This window comes from Nycticebus coucang, chromosome 9 (genome assembly GCF_027406575.1).
Source record: "Nycticebus coucang isolate mNycCou1 chromosome 9, mNycCou1.pri, whole genome shotgun sequence".
NCBI lineage: Eukaryota > Metazoa > Chordata > Mammalia > Primates > Lorisidae > Nycticebus > Nycticebus coucang.
The window spans coordinates 124,256,572-124,278,010 of NC_069788.1; the positions used below are offsets into that span (position 1 = coordinate 124,256,572).

At 44.6% G+C, this 21,439-nt stretch overlaps 1 pseudogene across 1 annotated transcript in view; it reads right to left on the minus strand.

Annotated features, from left to right (window-relative positions):
- The window catches only part of LOC128594799 (transforming protein RhoA-like), a 35,432-nt pseudogene extending 19,339 nt beyond the window's left edge, over positions 1–16,093 (minus strand). The window contains exon 1 of the transcript XR_008382624.1: positions 15,856–16,093. The product of XR_008382624.1 is annotated as a transforming protein RhoA-like (transcript). The remainder of the gene's footprint in view (positions 1–15,855) is intronic.
- Positions 16,094–21,439: the final 5,346 nt, after the last annotated feature.

Genomic DNA, 21,439 nt, shown 5'->3' on the forward strand with positions numbered 1-21,439 from the left:
CGTTGTAGGGAGTGACCCTGTGTAGTTCCTCTGGGGCTGCTCCAGCTAGGGAGTTCTGGTTGTGGAAGCAGCTCTGGTGTGTGACATACCCAGATCCAGCAACAGGGCAGGAGGTGGTGCACACGGTTCTGGGAGTTCCTGGCACCCAGTGACTTTGGCACTGAGAGCCAAAGGCTCCAGCAGTCTCTGGCCTGGAGAAGGGCTCTGCATAGAGGCAGGGAGGGCTCCAGAGGGCCCACAGCTACCAGTATCCATGGCCAGATGAGCGGGCCAGTGTGGAGGCTGGGAGGACAAAGGAAGGAGGACACAGGGTTGCATGGCTCCTGCAGTTCCTGGTCAGGGCATGCGGAGGCCCGGTTAGTGTGGGGTCACGGTACATATCTAATGGAGATCCGGGCAGTGCCAATCCTAAGAATTTGAGGTTGTTATGAGCTGTGACACTACAGCACTCTACCCAGGGCAACAGCACGAACCTCCACTGTGCCAAAACCGTCTTAGTCTGTTCCTAAGGGTTAAGGCTGTAAGGCAGCTCAGTCCCTGCCTTTAGGCTGCTCAGTTGATAGGTTACTAGGTCCCACCCGATCCTTGCTCTGGGACCCTGAGGGCGGAGCTTGCTGGGGCAGTTCTCTCACACAATGGCTTTCTGCAGCCCAGCTCAGTGGCTCTGTCTGGGGCCCCAGACAATGCCCAAAGTTCTCCACACTCCTGCTCAAGCTCTCCCCAAGGCAGTTCAACTGAGTGCCAAGTCCAAAAACACCGAAACAGTTCACAGGCAAGGCCTTTCCGGTTTGCAGTCTCACTGATGCTTGTATTTATGGTTGCCGGTGTGATTAGGTAGATCACGCCAGCAACAACCACTTGCCAGTTTCCCACTGTTTTTGTCCTCCTCTTGGGTTGCAGAAGTCCCTTGCTGACTCCCTGTATACTCAAAGGGATGATTGTAGGCAGATCCTACCAGCCAGAGATGTCTGGAGTCTTATCTCCCCAGACTCACAGTGCCCAGTTGTAGGGAAGCTATTACTCGGCTGCCATCTTTAATCCAATCCCAACTTTTACTTTTATAATTCTAGTGCTTTCTTCTCCAGATAGTAAACTTAAATTTTCTTTTATAGGAGTCAGTCTTATTCAACATCAGCAGTTCTCAAAATGTGTTGAGAACCCCAGTTGTCTCTGGGCCACTTTCAGCGTGTTAGTGAAGGCCAAACTGTCTCATTAACAACACTCTGAAGGCATTACTCACCTGCTCACGCGCACACGCTCGAGTGTGTGGTTGGGGGTTGAACACAGAAGCAGATGTAGAGGAGTCCACCACCTCCTTTGCAGGACTGTAGAAAAATACCTGTCTGCTTGTTAATGTTTTTGTAATAAAATACAACATACAGTTGTAATAAAATACAAGGTCAATGTATAATAGGTTTTTTTTTTTTTTTTTTTTTTTTATTGTTGGGGATTCATTGAGGGTACAATAAGCCAGTTACACTGATTGCAATTGTTAGGTAAAGTCCCTCTTGCAATCATGTCTTGCCCCCATAAAGTGTGACACACACTAAGGCCCCACCCCCCTCCCTCCATCCCTCTTTCTGCTTCCCCCCCCATAACCTTAATTGTCATTAATTGTCCTCATATCAAGATTGAGTACATAGGATTCATGCTTCTCCATTCTTGTGATGCTTTACTAAGAATAATGTCTTCCACTTCCATCCAGGTTAATACGAAGGATGTAAAGTCTCCATTTTTTTTAATGGCTGAATAGTATTCCATGGTATACATATACCACAGCTTGTTAATCCATTCCTGGGTTGGTGGGCATTTAGGCTGTTTCCACATTTTGGCGATTGTAAATTGAGCTGCAATAAACAGTCTAGTACAAGTGTCCTTATGATAAAAGGATTTTTTTCCTTCTGGGTAGATGCCCAGTAATGGGATTGCAGGATCGAATGGGAGGTCTAGGTTGAGTGCTTTGAGGCTTCTCCATACTTCCTTCCAGAAAGGTTGTACTAGTTTGCAGTCCCACCAGCAGTGTAAAAGTGTTCCCTTCTCTCCACATCCACGCCAGCATCTGCAGTTTTGAGATTTTGTGATGTGGGCCATTCTCTCTGGGGTTAGATGGTATCTCAGGGATGTTTTGATTTGCATTTCTCTAATATATAGAGATGATGAACATTTTTTCATGTGTTTGTTAGCCATTCGTCTGTCGTCTTTAGAGAAAGTTCTATTCATGTCTCTTGCCCATTGATATAAGGGATTGTTGGCTTTTTTCATGTGGATTAATTTGAGTTCTCTATAGATCCTGGTTATCAAGCTTTTGTCTGATTGAAAATATGCAAATATCCTTTCCCATTGTGTGGGTTGTCTTTTTGCTTTGGTTATCGTCACCTTAGCTGTACAGAAGCTTTTCAGTTTAATGAAGTCCCATTTGTTTATTTTTGTTGTTGTTGCAATTGCCATGGCAGTCTTCTTCATGAAGTCTTCCCCCAGGCCAATATCTTCCAGTGTTTTTCCTATGCTTTCTTTGAGGATTTTTATTGTTTCGTGCCTTAAATTTAAGTCCTTTATCCATCTTGAATCAATTTTTGTGAGTGGGGAAAGGTGTGGGTCCAGTTTCAGTCTTTTACACGCAGACATCCAGTTCTCCCAACACCATTTATTGAATAGGGAGTCTTTCCCCCAAGGATTGTTCTTGTTTGGTTTATCGAAGATTAGGTGGTTGTAAGATGTTAGTTTCATTTCTTGGTGTTCAATTCGATTCCAAGTGTCTATGTCTCTGTTTTTGTGCCAGTACCATGCTGTCTTGAGCACTATGGCTTTGTAGTACAGACTAAAATCTGGTATGCTGATGCCCCCAGCTTTATTTTTGTTACTAAGAACTGCCTTAGCTATACGGGGTTTTTTTCGGTTCCATACAAAACGCAGAATCATTTTTTCCAAATCTTGAAAGTACGATGTAGGTACTTTGATAGGAATGGCATTGAATAGGTAGATTGCTTTGGGAAGTATAGACATTTTAACAATGTTGATTCTTCCAAGCCATGAGCATGGTATGTTCTTCCATTTGTTAATATCCTCTGCTATTTCCTTTCTGAGGAGTTCATAGTTTTCTTTATAAAGTTCCTTCACCTCCTTCGTTAGGTATATTCCTAGGTATTTCATTTTCTTTGAAACTATGGTGACGGGAGTTGTGTCCTTAATTAGCTTCTCCTCTTGACTGTTATTGGTGTATACAAAGGCTACTGACTTGTGGACATTGATTTTATATCCTGAAACATTACTGTATTTTTTGATGACTTCTAGGAGTCTTGTGGTTGAGTCTTTGGGGTTCTCTAAGTATAAGATCATGTCGTCAGCAAAGAGGGAGAGTTTGACCTCCTCTGCTCCCATTTGGATTCCCTTTATTTCCTTGTCTTGCCTAATTGTATTGGCTAGAACTTCCAGCACTATGTTGAATAGTAAAGGTGACAGAGGACAACCTTGTCTGGTTCCAGTTCTAAGAGGAAAAGCTTTCAGTTTTACTCCATTCAGTAAAATATTGGCTGTGGGTTTGTCATAGATAGCTTCAATCAGTTTTAGAAATGTGCCACCTATGCCTATACTCTTCAGTGTTCTAATTAGAAAAGGATGCTGGATTTTATCAAATGCTTTTTCTGCATCTATTGAGAGGATCATGTGATCTTTATTTTTGCCTCTGTTAATATGGTGGATAACGTTTATGGACTTGCGTATGTTGAACCAGCCTTGCATCCCTGGGATGAAGCCTGCTTGATCATGATGAATGACTTTTTTGATGATAAGCTGTAATCTATTGGCTAGGATTTTGTTGAGAATTTTTCCATCTATATTCATGAGTGAGATTGGTCTGAAATTCTCCTTTTTGTTTGGGTCTTTTCCTGGTTTTGGTATCAGGGTGATGTTTGCTTCATAGAATGTGTTGGGGAAGATTCCTTCTTCCTCAATTTTTTGGAATAATTTCTGCAGTACAGGAATAAGCTCTTCCTTGAAGGTTTGATAGAATTCTGGTGTGAAGCCATCTGGACCAGGGCATTTTTTAGTTGGAAGCTTTTTTATTGTTTCTTTGATCTCAGTGCTTGAAATTGGTCTGTTCAGGAGGTCTATTTCTTCCTGGCCAAGTCTAGGGAGAGGGTGTGATTCCAAATATTGATCCATTTCCTTCACATTGTCAAATTTCTGGGCATACAGTTTCTGGTAGTATTCAGAGATGATCTCTTGTATCTCTGTGGGATCAGTTGTTATTTCCCCTTTATCATTTCTGATTGAGGTTACTAGAGATTTTACTTTTCTATTTCTAGTTAGTCTGGCCAATGGTTTATCTATTTTATTTATTTTTTCAAAAAACCAACACCTTTTTTCATTAATTTTCTGAATGATTCTTTTGTTTTCAATTTCATTGATCTCTGATTTGATTTTGGAGATTTCTTTTCTTCTACTGAGTTTAGGCTTAGATTGTTCTTCTTTTTCCAATTCCATAAGGTCTCTTGTGAGATTGTTGATGTGCTCTCTGTCTGTTTTTCGAATGTAGGCATCTAAAGCGATGAATTTTCCTCTCAAAACTGCTTTTGCAGTATCCCACAGGTTTTGGTAGCTTGTGTCTTCATTGTTGTTATGCTTAAGGAAGTTAGTGATTTCCTGTTTGATTTCTTCCTGCACCCATCTGTTATTCAACAGAAGATTGTTTAATTTCCATGCCTTTGGATGGGGTCGAGCATTTTTGTTAGAGTTGAGTTCCACCTTTAGTGCCTTATGGTCTGAAAAGATACAAGGTAAAATTTCAATTCTTTTGATTCTGTTGATATTTGTTTTGTGTCCCAGGATATGATCAATTTTGGAGAATGTTCCATGGGGTGATGAGAAGAATGTATATTCTTTATCTTTGGGGTGGAGTGTTCTATATGCGTCTATCAAGCATAATTGTTCTAGGGTCTCATTTAAATCTCTTATATCTTTGTTTAATTTCTGTTTAGAGGATCTGTCCAGCTCTGTAAGAGGTGTGTTAAAGTCCCCTGTTATGATGGTATTATCAGATATCATATTGCTCAGACTGAGTAAGGTCTGCTTCAAGAATCTGGGAGCATTTAAATTTGGTGCATAGATATTTAGAATTGAAATGTCTTCTTGTTGTAGTTTTCCCTTGACCAATATAAAGTGACCATCTTTGTCTTTTTTGACTTTAGTTGCTTTAAATCCACATGTATCTGAAAATAAGATTGCAACTCCTCTTTTCTTCTGAATTCCATTTGCCTGAAAAATTGTCTTCCAACCCTTGACTCGGAGCTTTAATTTGTCTTTTGAAGCCAGGTGTGTTTCTTGCAGACAGCAAATGGATGGCTTGTGTTTTTTAATCCAGTCAGCCAATCTATGTCTCTTCAGTGGGGAATTCAAGCCATTAACATTTATGGAGATAATTGATAAGTGTGGTAGTATTCTATTCATCTTATTTGGTGAGAGTCCATTGCTTAGTTTTATCTTTTGCATCAGTGTGGAGGTTAGGTTCTGTCCTTTGATTTCTGAGTTCTTACTTTGCTGCTGATCCATTGTGGTGGTCAGTGTGCAGAACAGGTTGAAGTATTCCCTGTAGAGCTGGTCTTGTTGTGGTGAATTTCCTCAATGTTTGTATATCCGTAAATGATTTGATTTCTCCATCAATTTTGAAGCTTAGCTTAGCAGGGTACAGAATTCTGGGCTGAAAATTGTTCTGTTTAAGTAGATTAAAGGTAGATGACCATTGTCTTCTTGCTTGGAAAGTTTCATTAGAGAAGTCTGAGGTCACTCTGATGGATTTGCCCCTGTAGGTCAACTGGCGCTTACTCCTGGCAGCTTGCAGAATCTTTTCTTTTGTCTTGACTTTGGACAGGTTCATCACAATGTGTCTTGGAGAAGCTCGGTTAGAGTTGAGGCGACCTGGGGTCCGATATCCCTCTGAAAGCAGTGTGTCAGAATCTTTGGTGATGTTTGGGAAATTTTCTTTTATAATATTCTCTAGTATGGCTTCCATTCCTCTGGGGCATTCTTCTTCCCCTTCTGGAATTCCTATAACTCGTATGTTGGAACGTTTCATAAAGTCCCATAATTCTGACAGTGAACGTTCTGCTTTCTCTCTCTTCTTTTCTGCCTCTTTTACTATCTGAGTTATCTCAAGAACTTTGTCTTCTACCTCTGAAATTCTTTCTTCTGCATGGTCTAACCTGTTGCTGATACTTTCCATTGCATCTTTAAGTTCCCTGATTGACTGCTTCATTTCCTTCAGCTCTGCTATATCCTTTTTATATTCTTCATATCGTTCATCTCTGATTTGATTCTGTTTTTGGATTTCCTTTTGGTTATTTTCCACTTTATTAGCAGTTTCCTTCATTTTTTCCATCATTTCTTTCATTGTTTTCAACATGTGTATTCTAAATTCCCTTTCTGTCATTCCTAACATTTCTGTATAGGTGGAATCCTCTGCAGTAGCTACCTCATGGTCCCTTGGCGGGGTTGTTCTGGACTGGTTCTTCATGTTGCCTGGAGTTTTCTGCTGATTCTTCCTCATGAGTGATTTCTTTTATCTGTTTCCTTGCCCTAATTTTCCTTTCAGTTCCTCTTGCTCTTTAAGTTCTCGTGCCTGTGGACTAAGGGTTACAGGACCAGAAAGGTGAGAAGGTTGAAGAGCAAAAAAGGGATGAAAGAAAGGAGGACCGAGTGATAAGAAAAAAAAGAAAGATAGAGAAAGGAGAGGGGGTAGGGATAAGGAATATTGACAAAAAGAAGAGAGGCACAGAAAGAGGGAGACAGGGCAATATAGGTGTACAGTAGGGTACTTTGACACAACCTTAAAAAACCCCACCTTCTGGGGGTTGGGTGCCCAGTTGGGTGGTTCCCTTGAGGTCAGCAGCTCTTTGCTAACCTGGTCAGACACAGTACCCCACCTCCACCAAGTAGAGAGGAAAGACAAAAATGCTATAACTCAAACCAAAACAAGCAAACAGAAAACTTTATGGCGATAAAATTGGGTGAAAAACCAAGTGATAGCGGTAGAAACACTAGCAAAAATGAAGTTGTAGTTATTAAAAAAGGCAGCAATGGGAAATTATAATTAAACTAGAAAAATTGAGAAAGAAAAAGGGATCTGTATGGAAAAGATTGAAATTAAGAAACAAAAGAACATCAACAACGTCAAAATAAACAAACAAAAAAACCCAACCAAACAAAAAAAAAAGAAAAAAAAATACACAACCAAAAACAAAGCAGTTTGTATATGTTGTTGAACATTGTCTGGGCAACACGTGGTCTTTTGGGGTATGGGATGTTAGTCACAGTTCCAATACGACTGGAGGCTGCTGATTTCTCAGACCCCAGCAGGTAGACACCCTAAATCTCTCTTCAGCCCACTTAAAAGGCACTTTGAACTTGTAAACTTGCTGAGCAGAAGCTTTCCCAGCTTTCTCGCTGGAATCGCTGCTGAAGTGGCTATCCACTTACTCAATGTGCCAAAACCGGTCTCACTCTGCCCCTGAGGGTTAGGGCTGCAAGGCGGCTCAGACCCCACCCTTAGGCTACTTGGTTGCTGGGTTACCAGCTCCCACCCGTTTCTAGCTCTGAGACCCTGAGGGCGGAGCTTGCCGGGGCAGATCACTGACAATGGATCCGTGTGACCCACCGCCAAACACTATTAGCTCCGTCTGGCTCAGCGGCTCAGACTGGGGCCCTAGACAACGGCCAAAGTTCTCCGCACTCCCACTCAGGCCTTCCCCAAGGCAGTTCAACTCAGTGCCAAGTCCAAGGACATCAAAAGAGTTCACAGGTAAGGCCTTTCTGGTTTGCAGTCTCGCTGCTACTGAACTTACAGTTGTGGGCGGGTTTAGACGGGTTGAACACACGCGACCACTTGCCGGTTTTCCACTGTTTTAGTCCTCCTCTTGGGGTCCAGAAGTCTCTCGCTGACTCCCTGTATCCTCATAGGAGTGATGATAGGCAGTTCCCACCAGCCAGAGATGCCTGGAGTCCTATCTCCCCAGACTCACGGTGCCCAGATGCAAGGAAGCTGTTACTCGGCTGCCATCTTGCTCCGCCCTTCGTTCAATAGGTTTATTTTTTAATAAGTATAACAAATACATCAAATTTTTTCAGTTTTAATTTCTAATGGCAAATATCAACACTTACAGTACATTTACATGAAAGCTCTTTTAGGTTCTTTATGAAATCTTTCCAGAGTGTAAAGGGTTTCTCAGAACAAAATGTTTGACAACTTCTGTCTTAAAATGATTGTGGCAGGCCCTACCTGTCTCAGTGAGAATGTTAGGTGAAAAGATCATTAAACACAATTAACGTTTTCTTAGCTGTACTTGGATGACATCAAGCCCATTGGGTCTTGCAGACAGTGTTACTTGTCGCGGTTGTCACCACCGCTCCGCATAATGCACTTCCTAAAGGGGAGAGGTGATTAGTTTGTTGAAGAAGATTGGTTGCATGGATTACATCCAGCCTTGCAGAAGTTCACAGCTTGATGTGGCATCAGTAATGAATAAAAAAAAAAAAATGACAGCACATCATCCTGAAAACAGAAAGCTGCTTTCTAATCAGAGGCACCGGTGATGTGATATTGTCTTGGAACTTGGTCATCACGTCTCACTAGCTGCAACGCAGAAGAATTGAAAACAAGCCACACATTTACACAGATGAATAAAAATCAGGAAGGAGACCTTGTACAGAGCCTTCATTCAGGTGTGTCCTGCTTTCTGTGCACAAACTAATTCTCTTTCACAGCTGTGACCGAGCTAGCCAGTTTTTTTAATCTCACCCTGCTTTTGTCTTTCTGCTACGTCGGTGCCCATCTCTCTAAAGAGTTATTACTTGCAGTTTAATTATGGCCACAGTCTTTGTGCTCTGTCACTGAATTTTTATCAAATAACTTTGCATGGGACTGTTCTGAGGGAGATATCTGGATGTGTGTGTGTGTCTTCTGGAATGTGATTCCAAGAAGAGCTTTGTTTCTTATAAGAAGCTGACAGTGCAGTCTCACAAGCAGGGAGAAGGAAGGGGTGTCCCAATGGTTGTACACAGGGAAAATGGGAAATTGTAGCTAAATGGACCATTATTTACAAAATATTCATGACAAAATTTTACAAAATAGTTACAAAATATTCTTTATGTGTTGGCCACCACTTTGTAGAATTTTGTAACATATATTTTGTAAATCAAGGTACATTTAGCTACAATTTCCCACTTTCCCTATGTACAACTGCCTTTGGGACACTCCATATAGTACATACGACATTTTGGTTTTTGCCTTACTTTCTAGGAAGCTCAGGACTTACATAATACTTTAATTTTGATGATTTTTATTTTTGTTTATTCTAAGTTACTTCCATTTTGGGCACACACACTAGATGGCATATTAGTAAACAACAAAAAGCCACAGCCGGGTGCAGAATGCCCTTACACTTACATGGTGGTGGGCACCACAGCATGGTCAAGGGCCCCACCAGCTCAAGGACCTCATGTGTCTCCCACTAGTGCCCAAAATTCCTTCCACTAGTGTCGAAATTCCTTCCACTAGTGTCACTCCTATCAGGTATTTTGGCTTTAGAAAGCTGCTAGCCACAAAACATGCTGCTGGGAAGAGGCAGACCTTAACCTACTGGTCCTCACTAGGGCCAGGGCAGGACTGTGGGATGTGCCCGAGAGGAGGTGGAGCTGGGTGTGGAGCAACTGCAAAGAGCAGGTTGGGTCTGGGGTAGCCACGGCATCCCCAGCAAGCAAGAAGAAACTGCGGCTGGGACATGTGGCTGTGAAACTATTCAGACTAACAGTGTGGAGAAGGAGTGAGTGTTAATATTCTTCATTTCGTGACTGTTTATTCCAAGGTCTCAGGAGGTATGAACAGAGGGTGAGCATCTGGAGGGAGGCTTGACCATCTAAGAGGTGGCTGGCATCACACTGGGTCTGTGGAGCAGCTGACTGGAGCACTGGCCTTCAGCGGTAGAGAGCTTTGTAGCTGCTCAAAGTCACATTTGTTCTTTAGTTTAATTGCATTAACCGCCAGACTATTTCTAGACAATAGCAGAGATGGCAGACAATGTTCCTTCCTGATTCTAATAGGAATATTTCTATGGTAATTCACCACTGGCTTTTTTGAGATCTGTATATTTACGTGTTTACTCTTCCTCTCATACTAACTATGTTCAATATCACCACAAATGCCTCTATCCATACCATCCCACCTCATTAGGAGTTTTAAATTTTCTTAAATTCCTTTTCAGGCATGAATTTATATGATCACATGTTTTTTTCTCCTTTGACCTATTAATGTGGGGACTCATAGATAGATTTCTTAGTATTGGATTATTTTGTAGGTTTGAAATAAAACCCGTGTAATGTGTCTCTCCTTCCCTGTGCTGCTGTGTTCCCCTTACTCAGATTTTGCCAGGTTTTGAAGTCAGTGGTATTCAGATTTTCTGAAAAGAACTGGAGGTTTACTTCTTTCTCTCTGCTCTGGAACTGGTGGATGATCAGTACTTTGAAAATTTAAAAGGCTTCCTCTATGATTCATCTAGGTTAGGTGTCTTTTTTTTTTCATTTGTAAATTTTATAATTGCTATTAAAGTTGATGAGCACTTTTTTCCTTTATCACTTCTTTGAATTTTGATAAATATTTTCTTAGAAAATTGCTCATTCTATCCAGGCATTCAGACTTATTAGAGCTACATACATATCACATTCTTTTATTCTTGTTTTGTACAACATTAATGTTATTTATTTATTTATTTTGAGACAGAGTCTCACTGTGTCGCCCTCACTGTGTGGCATCACAGCTCACAGCAACCTCAAACTCTTGGGCTTAAGCGATTCTCTTGCCTCAGCCTCCCGAGTAGTTGGGACTACAGGCGCCCGACACAACACCCAGCTATTTTTTGGTTGTAGTTGTAATTATTGTTCGACAGGCCCAGGCCAGGGTCGAACCTGCCAGCTCCTGTGTATGTGGCTGGTGCCTTACTCACTGAGCTATGGGCCCCGAGCCCCAACATTATTTTTAATGTCTGCATAATATTGCATCACATGGATATGCCATAATTCATGTGACCAGTTCTACATTTTTTTGGTAGTTTTAAGTAGTTGTCCAATCAATGAAGCCAGTTTGTTCTGCTTAAGTTCTGTTGGTAACTCTGCCGTGCGTGATCTCATGTAGAGAGCATAACAAATGGTTTTGGCTTCAGCGCTACCATTTAATAGATTGGCACTTAATAGATTAATAGATAAATTAATCTCTTTGTACCTTAGTTTTTTCTTCCAGAGAGTGGGTATAATGACAGCAATTCCTATCTCAACCAGGGTTCAGTATAAGAAATAAAATTCCTGCAGGCATGTTAGCAGAAAGGGATCTAATGGGGGGTATATGTGCTTTTGTACAGTTGTGGGAGGGCTGGGGCAGCAATGCTTCTGCGCCAGGGTTGCTGCACCTCTCAAGCCAGCACCGCGGGGAGGGGCCCAATGCCTCCGGAGCGCATGGCAGAAATGCCACGTTGACCCAGTTCTTCTTTAGTGCTGGGGAGCTGGATGAGGACAGTGCTCCTGTTGGAGAAAAGCCTCACATTTTCACACCCTCTCTGCCAGAATGAAACTTCTATAAGGGGCAAGAGGTGGCCTTGGCCTCCGTTCTACCTTCCTTAAGTTATGCAAATACTTATAGCCAATTTTCATGCAAAACCTGGGATGCCTAGGAGCCTGGGAGAGATGTGTGCATTTCCTAGCATGAGCAGAGCGGGTTGCTCCGTGGGGTGACTATAGCACCTTCTGTGGGATTGCCATGAAGGTCAAATGAAATGATTCACCGCAGTGCCCGGCATGGAGCATGATGTAATCAAGGCAATTTATTCTTGTTTGTAGGAGAAAATTGCGTGCTGGAAACTGCTAATTTACTAGGGCTGGGAGATTGATAACACTGCTTTGCTGTCCTCAAAACATTTCTGGTATAAATAGGAAGTAAATATCTGGAAAATAGTTAAATCACAACATAAAAAGTGCTGGGGGAAGGTAGGGAACAGGGTAACTTTGTTAATTTGTTAACTCATTAACTTACTCATTAAAAAGTAGATTTATTTTATAACTTATTGCTGGGAAGCAGAGGTGAGCCAGAAGGACCTGCCCTGCTCGGCAGGGTGCGCGGGTACAGACATTGGTGATAGAGATGGGGATGGAAGGAAAGGCTTCCCAGAGGAGGGGATATTTGGCCTGGATCTTTTTGGATGAAGGAAACTTTAGGCAGAGGAGGAAGAGAAGGCAAGTAAAGAATCACAAAATACCAGACTTGTAAAGGGTTTTAGGCACTGGCTTCCTGAAGGGACAGATCTGGAGTGAGTCACCATCCAGAGATACCAATGATCACAAGCACATTAAAATGTTTACAGGATTTACAGTAACTTTTAATGGATGGAGCATCTATTAGCATAGACCATACTATGTGAAACACAATCCTGAGGTGATTGGCCACTTCATTCTGTGAAGGGTAAAATGGGACACAGAGAGGATGAGGGCATCATAAACTCCCAGAAGCCAGGGACTGTGCTTTTCTCCAGCACCTTTTAAAAAAAGTTTTAAGTCTGGGAATTAACCCAGTACATGGCACATAGTAGCAATTGGATATACAAAGAATATTTGGGAAAAAATTAATGACTGAACAAGAGAGTAATCTAGACGAGAACTCGGATATCTTAATTCTCAGACTTAAACTTTTATTAACATGTGCCTCTCAGCTAATGAAAAAGCATTTCTAAAAGACACAGAGAAATTGTCCCCACAAAGGTTATGCAGAGACTTTCCCCTCTGAGGCGGGGTTGCCAGATAAAATGCAGGAAGCATGCAGGATTGGGACATTGTTATACCGAAAGGTTACTCACTGTCTATCTGAAATTCAAGTTTAATTTGGTGTTCTGTGTTTTTATTTGTGAAATCTGGCAACCCTACTCTTGGGGAAACAATATTGAAACCTTTCTACCCGTTAATGTTACTTGCTAATGTCGTGTAGTGAGTTCCACAAAGACCACGCTGCCTAACAAGCCAAATTTACAGCAGAGTCCTTTTATCGAAGAGCCAGCTGGTGACTGCCTCAGTGTCCCAGCATGGGGTTTCTGAGAGCAGCCCCGAGTGCTTAAGGAGTCAGGTTTTTAAGGCTTGGTCTGCATCCTGGTTGGCACGCAGGCTGGCCAGGTGCATCTGGGTGGAGTAGCAAGCCAGCATTGTACAGAAGCAGAATTTTGAGGTTAGTTAGCCATACGTCAGGCATTCTTTGTTTTAATATTTTCCCAAACATCTTAGTTCCAGTACTTTTCCTCCACACATCTTTGTCTCAGTATTCTCTCCGTCTGGCATTTTTTAAAGGTTAATCTGGGGAGAGACAGTTCATTTCCCAGGCCCAGGAGTTAGCCAAGCAAGAAGTCAGTGAGCACTTTCCCATCTATCTTGGGAGTGAACCAGACTTACTCCATTTTGTTGAGGGCTTGCAGCCCAGAAATTTGCCAGGAGTTAACTAGCGTTTTCCATCATAGCCTAGGCCTAACGCTAATCGCCTTGAAAAGTGGTTTATAAACAGACTTTAATATTTTACTTTCCAATATATAATTGGGTTGTTCTTTTTAAGTGGGTCTGAAAAGATACACTGTTATGTATGATTTACTTTCTTTCAAGTCCCTGCTGAGAAGGACAGTTTGTGTGAACAGGGAAGTGACAATATATTTGCTTCTTCGACCTGGACCCAGTACCTGCGAGTGCTTGGTGAATTCTTCCAGCCAGGGCAGCTGGTTGGCGCTCACCTGGAGGAGACGCTCCAGCAGGTAGGTACGGGCAACACAAATCGCTAAGCAGTGTGGCTGCTCTGACTTTCAGAGGGAGGACGCCTGTTATTATACCCCAAGCCAGGTCTGTGTTTCCAAAGGGTGATGCTTTTAGGCACACAGCTCGTGTGGCTTGGATTGGGCCAGGTGATGTTTTCATTTTCTGTAGTGCAGACCCGGGTAGAGACAACAACTTGTAAGGCTCTTAAAGTGCTCTTGTTCCTCACCCCCCACTTCTTTGCCCTGCTCCGCAAAGACTCCCAGATGCACTGAGACCTCCCACAAACTAGCCATTGTTACTTTGGCAGGAGGATCCTGACCTTTATTAGGACAATTAAACAATTTTAAAAAGATTGGTTTTTTTAAAAATCCCTCTTGTCTGCTCTCTGTATTGCTGGTCACTTAGACGGTTCTCTTTGCTTTCTCCCCAGCTCGGCTGTGAATTGTGCATGTTTTTGTAAACCCAGACTTAAAATCCAGTATGTTTTTAGAAGTGTTTTTGCACCGCATCCTTTTATGTGTGTGATTTCTCCCCCTTTCATGAGGGTGACTCGATGGCTTGTGGACAGTATGGATTGTTTGGATTTTCATTCTTTGGTCTGTTCATTTTACAAACATAAGAAAGATTCACACCATCTGCCCGGAACTATGTACAAGGCGCAGATGTAACAGATATAAGTAAAGCCCAGTCCATGTGCATAAGGAGTGGAAAGGTTATCCGAAAACCCACAAGTTAGTAGTGGTGGCATCTGTATAGAGGTGCTGCAAAGGGAGCAGAGGGAACAGCTCCCCTGTGACAGGTGGACAGGAGGACAGAGCTGCACAGGAGATTTATGAGCCAGATCACAAGGCATAAATAGGCATTTTCTTTTCTTTTGTTTTTGAGACAGAGCCACATTTTGTTGCCCTCCATAAAGTGCTGTGGCATCACAGCTCACAGCAACCTCAAACTCTTGAGCTCAAGCAAGTCTCTTGCCTCAGTTTTTCCATTTTTTTCAGTAGAGATGGAGTCTTGCTTTTTACTCAGGCTGGTCTCGAGTCCCTGAGCTCAGGCTATCCACCCACCTTTGCTTCCCAGAGTGCTGGAATTACAGGCATGAGCACCGTGCCGGCCCTAAATATGCATTTTCTAAGGGTGCAGATTACAGATGGTAATGTCACGTAAAGGCAAGGAAATGCGAGAGTATCATCTGTTATTCGATGAGACACCTCCACAGGCTGCCCTCCTGACCCTCACATGCTACTCACAGGGCAAAGACAACCCTTTGGGATCTAGACTGAACACAGCATAACTTCTTTCCTACATTTATTTTATTTAAAAAGTAAACTTTACTAATATTTGGTATGTGATATACAGTTGGGCATATTTAATGTATCAGTACGTATATATGTTTGGCAGGTTGCATGCTCCAAAATACTTTACCAGGAGGGGGCGGTCATGATCAAACTATTATAATTTGGTGCCTATGAGAGGGTAGAATTAGGGATTCAATTCTGGGCTGCAACAATCCAACAGGAGTTTAGGAAATTGTTTTTTTTTTTTTTTTAGTCCAGGGTATCCCAAAGTATGGTTCATGTATGTAAGATGGTACAATGCTTGTTTTAAAAAAGCTAATTCTCAGGATTTATTCCAGGTCAGTAGAATCACTGTTTCTTGGGAAGAGGGCCTAGGGACCTGTGCAGCAAGCTCACCAGGTGGTGCCTATCCTCTTGGTCTGCCCTGACCACCACAACAAAAAACCATGAACTCAGGACTTAAACAAAAGACATCAATTTTCCCACAGTTCTGGAGGCCGGAAGGCCAAGGTCAAGCTCCACAGGGCGAAGTACCTAGTTAAGGATGCTCTCTTGACCCTCACATGCTGCCGGCCTGGCCCTCAAATACTACCCTCCTGGCCTACACATGCTGCCCTCCTGACCTGCACATGCTGCCCTCCTGGCCCTCACATGCTGCCCTCCAGATGCTCACATGCTGCCCTCGTGACCCACATATTGTGCCCACCTGACCTGCACAAGCTGCTCTCCTGACCACACATACTGCGCTTTGGACCATGACATGCTACCCTCATGACCCTCACATGCTGCCCTTCCTGCCCACATGGGCTGCCCTCCTGACCCGCATAAGGTACCCTCCTGACTGGCACATGCTGCCCTCCTGAGCCCCACATGCTGGTCTCCTGACCTGCAAATGCTTCCCTCCTGACCCTCACATGATCCAATCCTGGCCCACACATGCTGCCCTCCTGACTGCACATACTGCCCTCCTGACCCCACATGCTGGTCTCCTGACCTGCAAATGCTTCCCTCCTGACTCTCACATGAGCCCATCCTGGCCCACACATGCTGCCCTCCTGACCTTCACATGCTGTCCTCCTGACCCGCACGTGCTGCCCTCCTGGCTCTCACATGCTGCCCTCCTGGCCCTCACATGCTGCCCTCCTGACCCACACTGCTGCCCTCCTGACCCTCACATGCTGCCCTCCTGACCCGTGCATGCTGCCCTCCTGGCCCACATGCTGCCCTCCTGGCCCTCACATGCTGCCCTCCTGACTGCACATGCTGCCCTCCTGACCCTCACATGCTGCCCTCCTGACCCTCACGTGCTGCCCTCCTGACCCTCACGTGCTGCCCTCCTGATCCTCACATGCTGCCCTCCTGACCCTCACGTGCTGCCCTCCTGACCCTCACGTGCTGCCCTCCTGACCCGCACATGCTGCCCTCCTGACCCACATATTGTGCCCACCTGACCTGCACAAGCTGCTCTCCTGACCACACATGCTGCGCTTTGGACCATGACATGCTGCCCTCATGACCCTCACATGCTGCTCTTTCTGCCCACATGGGCTGCCCTCCTGACCCGCATAAGGTACCCTCCTGACTGGCACATGCTGCCCTCCTGACCCCACATGCTGGTCTCCTGACCTGCAAATGCTTCCCTTCTGACCCTCACATGTTCCAATCCTGGCCCACACATGCTGCCCTCCTGACTGCACATGCTGCCTTCCTGACCTGTAAATACTGCCCTCCTGGCCCTCACACGATGCCCTCCTGAGCCCCACATGCTGGTCTCCTGATGTGTAAATGCTGCCCTCCTGGACCTCATATGTCCCAATCCTGGCACTCACATGCTGCCCTTCTGACCCTCACATGCTGCCCTCCTGGCCCGCACATGCTGCCCTCCTGACCCTCACATGCTGCCCTCCTGGCCCTCACATGCTGCCCTCCTGGCCCTCACATGCTGCCCTCCTGATCCACACGTGCTGCCCTCCTGACCCTCACGTGCTGCCCTCCTGACCCGCACATGCTGCCCTCATGACCCACATATTGTGCCCAGCTGACCTGCACAAGCTGCTCTCCTGACTGCACATGCTGCGCTCCGGACCATGACATGCTGCCCTCATGACCCTCACATGCTGCCCTTCCTGCCCACATGGGCTGCCCTCCTGACCCCCACATGCTAGTCTCCTGACCTGCAAATGCTTCCCTCCTGACCCTCACATGATCCAATCCTGGCCCACACATGTTTTCCTCCTGACTGCACATGCTGCCCTCCTGACCTGTAAATACTGCCCTCCTGGCCCTCACACGATGCCCTCCTGAGCCCCACATGCTGGTTCCTGATGTGTAAATGCTGCCCTCCTGGATCTCATATGTCCCAATCATGGCACTCACATGCTGCCCTCCTGGCCCGCACATGCTGCCCTCCTGACCCTCACATGCTGCCATCCTGACCCTCACATGCTGCCCTCCTGGCCCTCACATGCTGCCCTCCTGACCCTCACATGCTGCCCTCCTGACCCTCACATGCTGCCCTCCTGACCCTCACATGTTGCCCTCCTGACCCTCACATGCTGTCCTCCTGACCTGCACATGCTGCCCTCGTGACCCGCACATGCTGCCCTCCTGACCCTCACATGCTGCCCTCCTGACCCTCACATGCTGCCCTCGTGGCCCGCATATCCTGCCCTCTCACTGTGCCCTCACATCTCGGGGTGAGAGCTCTGCTGTTTCTTCCTCTTCTTATGAGGGTACCCAATAGTTCAACTTGAATCAGGGCTGTACCCTTACAATTCATTTAAACCTAGTCACCTTAAAGGCACTATTTCAAAAACGTTGGGAGTTAGGGGAGGAGGTCTCAGGCTTCAACATATGAATTTTGGGAGATACTATTCAGTTTGTAGCACTTGCATTCACTGAAGTTTGGAATCACTGTTCTACCCTAACCAACAAAGAAACTGTGGAGTCAGCAATGACTTCTGATGGCCCTTTGTTCAGAATCTGAACTGAGAGAAAGAGTCAGAGCAATGTGAGATTTTCAGCAATCAATCCCCCACCTATACTTTACAAATTAGCCCTATTCGCTAGAAATGTAATCGCCAATAATGCAAACCACATATGTAATTTAAAGTTTTATAGGCTGGCAGTGGCTCACACCTGTAATGCTAGCACTTTGGGAGTCTGAGGCTGGTGGATTGCCTGAGCTCACAAGTTTGAGCAAGAGCAAGACTCTGTTTCTACTAAAAATTGAGAAACTAGCCAGGCATTGTGGCGGGCTCCTGTAGTCACAGCTACAGGGAAGGCTGAGGCAGGAGGATTGCTTCAACCCAGGAGTTTGAGGTTGCTGTGACTAGGCTGAGGCCACGGCACTCTACCCAGGATGACAGAGTAAGACTCTGTCTCTAAACCAAATAAAAGTTTTCTAATCTCCACATGGAAAAAAAGTAAAAACAAACAGGTGAAATTACTGTTAATAAGTATTTCATTAATCCACATAAGATCAGTATACAAGATTATGAATAAGATATTTTACATTTTTTTTGGTGTGAAATCTTTGAAAGCCTTCGTGTTTCACTTCACACTGCTATTTAGCACAGATCAGTTCTAACTACATAAGCTCGGAGGACTTGTGTGGCGGGTGGTCACACATATTGGACATATTGGTCAATTCAACAGTATTCCAATCTCTACTGGGCTCCTGCAGCAGGGCAGACAAGGTGTGGAGGAAGACTTCATGACCGTGATTAGTGCTGAAAGGCTTTGTTAACATACCTCTCTGCTGACCAGCTACGGATGTCAAGTGTAAGCAGAGAACAGAATCTGACGGCGCATCCTAGCAGCTGAAGAAATTGTCACCATTGCAGTCCTGTTTACCATTTACATGAAGTCACAAGCTGCTAGAGCTGGCTGCTGAGGGGCCAGGCTGACCCAGTGATAGTTTGCCCTTAAATTAGAACTGAGTAGCCTTTGACTTATTACCATCACCTGTCACTTCTCACCTCCATGAAACCTTTCCCAAGACTGCAATGAATGTCACTTCAAAGGTTCAGAACTGGATTTCAACTGTGAAGAACAGTTGAAAATGGGCTCCTTGAAACAAAACAGAGTTGGCCATCAGTGTTGGGGCAGGAGAGGGATGGAGCAGTTCCTTGATCTTTCATATAATGGAGGAAGCATTGGGCTCACTCATGAGGGGAACTTTACCTGTATCCCCCAAGATCAAGCTCGGGGCCCTTGGGGGCCACAGCGTGTTATTGGTGCTGTGCTGTGTGTGGGACCATCTGGGGCCCAGGAGCTTCCAGGTGCTTTGTTTCATTGGCGTAGCTTGGGGGTGTTTCTCTGGGGAAAGTTTGGTGGGGAGTGTATGACAGGTCACCTGCATACAAAGGCTTTTTAGAAGCATCAGACTCATTCTGTGATGAAGTAGAACACATCTCATGATCAAGAAGAGATTTCCGATGAGATTATGATGTCAGTAATAAGATGCAAACATCAGACTGTGCTTTCCCAAGAAAATGTTTGTCTAGTAGCTAATGTGGGCCAAGCGTTGTCACTTATGTTATTTCAGCTCAATTTCATGGCATTTCCCAAGGCGGGCATTGTTACCATCTTGCCCATAGACAATGACATCAGTGCTCAAAGAGGCTCAGTACCTTCCCGCACAGGCTACTCTGTGCTGGGGGAGGGCTCCCAGTTACTGGAAGGTCATTTGGCCCTTGTGACAAGCTAGGGATTACTACTCTTTAATTGTGCTTATTCTGTGATTAAAAACATGGCAAATTTTGATTTAGGCATTAAAATGGTCTGGCCAAAGAGACAATATGTAGACTGAGTAATGGTTTTTAAACTTTGTTTGGAAGAGTTCTTTCTAATTCCCATTGGAAGCTTGGCAGCAGGAACCGCAGTAGGACAGAGAGGCTCAGCTGTTTGTCGTCACCCCCTGGAGAGTCACAGACAGTACAGTGATGTGAAATCAACCTCAAGGAAATAAAGGGAAAAATAGGATCCATAAAGCAAAAGCAAGAACTTACGAAAATGAATAGGCAGATTTGAACAAGAAATGGAAATTTTAAAAATACAAAATACAGTAATTAAAATAAAGTCAGTGGACTGGGTTAAATAGTGGTTGTCTTGATCTGTTTCTGTTGGCACAATTATGTGAGACAGGGTAATTTACAAAGAGCAAAAATTTATTTCTGTCTTATTTATTTCTGGAGTCCTAAAGTCCAAGATCCAGGTACCAGCTGGTTTGGTGTTTAGTAAGAGCTAGTCTTCCCTTCCCAGATGGTTCCTTGTTGCTGCCCCCTCCTGAAGGCAGGAATGCTGTGTCCTCACCTGGAAAAAGGACTGAAGGGCAAGACAGGCGAATTCTCTTGAAGCCTCCTTTATAAGGACACTAAACCATTCATGAAGGCAGACCTCTCCTGACTTGATCACTCCCCAAAAGGCCCTAAGTCCTTTTGTTTTTTCTTTGAGACAGAGTCCTACTCTGTTGCCCTTGGTAGAGTGCTGTGGCATCGCAGGTGACAGCAACCTCAGACTATTGGGCTGACATGATCCACTTGCCTCAGCCTGCCAAGTAGCCAGGACCACAGGTCACCCACCACAATGTCCAGCTATTTTTCTATTTTTATTAGAGATGGAGTCTCACTCTTGCTGGTCTTGAACTCCTGAGCTCAAGTGATGCTTAATACTACCACGATGGGGATTAATTTTCAACATGAATTTTGTAAGGGACACACATTCAAACCACAGCAATGGTCTGCTCAGGATCAATACACTGCAGCCTGCAGACTGATTTTGTTAATGAAGTTTTATTAGCATGCAGCTGCATCAATTTGTCAGTGTATAGTCTTGGGCTGCTCTTGGGCTATAACAATAGAGCTGAACAGTTGCCACAGAGACCCCTGTGGCCCTTAACCCTATAATAAAACATTTGACAACCTTGATCTGGACTCAATTTAAGAGAAAATTAGTGATTTGGAAGATAAAGAGATTACCCAGGACATAACTTAGCACCAAAAGAAAATGGGATGGAGAGGCTGAGAGAGGAAGCAGGTAATGAGAGGCTGCCCCTGCCTCCAGCATGTAGGCTCCTCCTTTCTGCCAGGGTGCACGTGGAGACCGCACATGGCACTGCTTGTGGTCAGGTGGGCCTCCTCATGAGTTCTGGCCTCTGGGGCTGGGCAGGAAGGAGCACGTTTCACCCCGGGGAGCCCTCTCCTGTGGCCTCCCACACGTTCTCTCCTCCCTCAGCAGATGATGTGAGTACTGGGTTCCTGAGTGACTGAAACTCGTTGACCTCATGTCACGCAGTGATTTGAACTAGAAAGAAATAACTGTTA